This window comes from Penaeus vannamei, chromosome 41 (genome assembly GCF_042767895.1).
Source record: "Penaeus vannamei isolate JL-2024 chromosome 41, ASM4276789v1, whole genome shotgun sequence".
NCBI lineage: Eukaryota > Metazoa > Arthropoda > Malacostraca > Decapoda > Penaeidae > Penaeus > Penaeus vannamei.
This window is the reverse complement of record NC_091589.1, coordinates 5,499,114-5,501,613: the sequence shown is the minus strand read 5'-3', so window position 1 is coordinate 5,501,613 and position 2,500 is coordinate 5,499,114.

Here is a 2,500-nt window from a genome sequence, read left to right as displayed (position 1 = left end):
GATATTAATAATGAAAATATTAATAATAATGATAATGATGATAACGATAATAATAATAATAATAATGATCATAATAATAATAATAATAATAATAATAATAATAATAATAATAATATTAATAATAATCATTATAATAATAATAATAATAATTATTATTATTATTATTATGATAATGACAATAATAATATTATTAATAATAATGATAATAATGATAATTATAATAATAATAACAATAGTAATAATTATAGAAATAGTAATGATACTACTACTATTAATGATGATATAAATAACAATTATGATAATGATAGTAATAATAAAAATAATAATAATAATAATAATAATAATAATAATAACATTAATAATGATGATAGCAATAGTAATGATGATAAAACAAGAGTAATAATAACAGCAATAGTTATAAGGATAATAGTAATGAAAATGATAGCAGTATGATAACGATAATACTGATAATAACAATAATGATAATAATAATAATAATAATAATAATAATAAAGTAATGACAATAGCAACAATGGTAATAGAATAAAGATAACAATTGATTATAATGATAACAATAGGAATGATGATAATGATAATGATAACAATAATAATAATAACAATAATGATAATACAAATTATGATAGATAATAATGATAATAGTAATAATAATAAAATAATAATAATAAAATAATCATAATGATAATAACAGTATTGATAATACTGATAATAATAATAGTAATAATAATAATAATGATAATAATAGTAGTAATAATAATAATGATAGTAATACTACTACTACTACTAATAGAAATTATAATAATGATAATCATGATAATAATAAAGATATCAATAAAATGATGATGATAAGATAATCCTAATGATAACAACAGTAATAATAATAATGATGATAATAATAATGATAATAATAATAATAATAATAATAATAATAATAATAATGATACCAATAATAATACCAATGATCACGAGAACTATGATACTGATACATAGAACAAAGGATTATTCGTCAACAAAGGATATAAAGAGCGTTGGTCACAGAAAATGTTCTCTGGTTTCAGTTCATTCAGGAAGCCTTATTTCAGAATATTTCAGGAAAATGTGTTAGTTTTTACTGAAGAGGAATCACGTTTTTTTTGCTTGGGGGTGACTTTTTTTTTTTCGTTTTTTTTTTCTTTTTGTGGGGTAACTCTGGTATTGTGAACGATTTTTTTTTGTGTGTCTTTTCTTCTGTATTTTCTCCTTCTTTTTCTTTCGTTCGTTTCTTTGTCTTTGTTTTTATTTATTTTTCCTGAATTTCTTCGATTTTTGTTGATTATTCCAGTTTTTTTTCTTTTCTATTTTTAATCTTTATTCTTGTCTATTTTTATGTTTGAGTTTGTTATCCACATGTCTCTTCTAATTCTTGTTCGTTGTCTTTTCCTTCCTTCTTTCTTCAACTGATTTCTGTAACTCTTTTATTATTTAATTTTCTTCTTTTTCTTATTTGACTTTTTCTTGTGTATTTCCATGATCTTATATTCTGATTCTCTTCGTTCTTTCTCCCGGTTCTTCTTTTTCCTCATTCCTTATTTTCTTTCTTATTTCTTTTTTCCTACTGTATGTGCTTTCCTTCTTTTCTACTCTTTCTCATTCGTCCTTTATCCTTCTTCTTTGTCTTCATCTGCTTTCGCTTTTCCCTTTCCTTCATATTCTCCACTTTATCGCTTCTTCTTCCAGTTCATTTCCCTCTTTCTCTAATATTCCCGTCTTCTCCCTCTTTTGTCCAATTCCTCTTTCTCTAATATTCTCTTATTACTCTTTTGACAAATTTCTCTCTCTAATATTCTCTCCTTCCTCTTTTGTTAAATTATTCTCTTCTTTTGTAAAATTCCTCTTCCACGACTTCTCATCCTATCTCCCTCTTCCTCTTCCATTTTCCTTCTTCCCATTTTATCCACTTCTCTCATAACCCCATCTTCGCTTCTCAGTAGACACACACCTTCCCTTTAATAACCTCGTAACCCAATATCCTATAGCATATATATAACATAAATATAACCAAAGTCTACATACACCAAAGAGCATATCTCGGAACACGTCTATTGAACACCCATGAACGTTCTACATCTATCGCTCGCTGATCTTGCTGTATACGTTCCATCAGGTCTTATAATAAGATAATATGATTTGTCGTAGCCTTCACACACGGGGTGGGGGGGGGGGAGGCTGGGATATATATATGGTGTTAGTAGCATGGTCTTTTAAGGTTTCATACATTCGCTTAGATCACCTGCTCGGGGGCGTGATGTGCTGGGTGTGTGGGCGGTGGGCGTGCTCTGTACGGGGGGGGGGGGGGGGATGGGGGGGATTAGGAGAAGGGCTTGTGTGTGTGTGTGTGCGGGGTGGGGGGTTGAAAGGGGTGTCTATGTGTGTGTGTGTGTGTGTGTTAGTTGAGGAGGTGTGTGTGTGTGTGTGCGTGCATGCGTGCGTGTGTGAGTCTGTC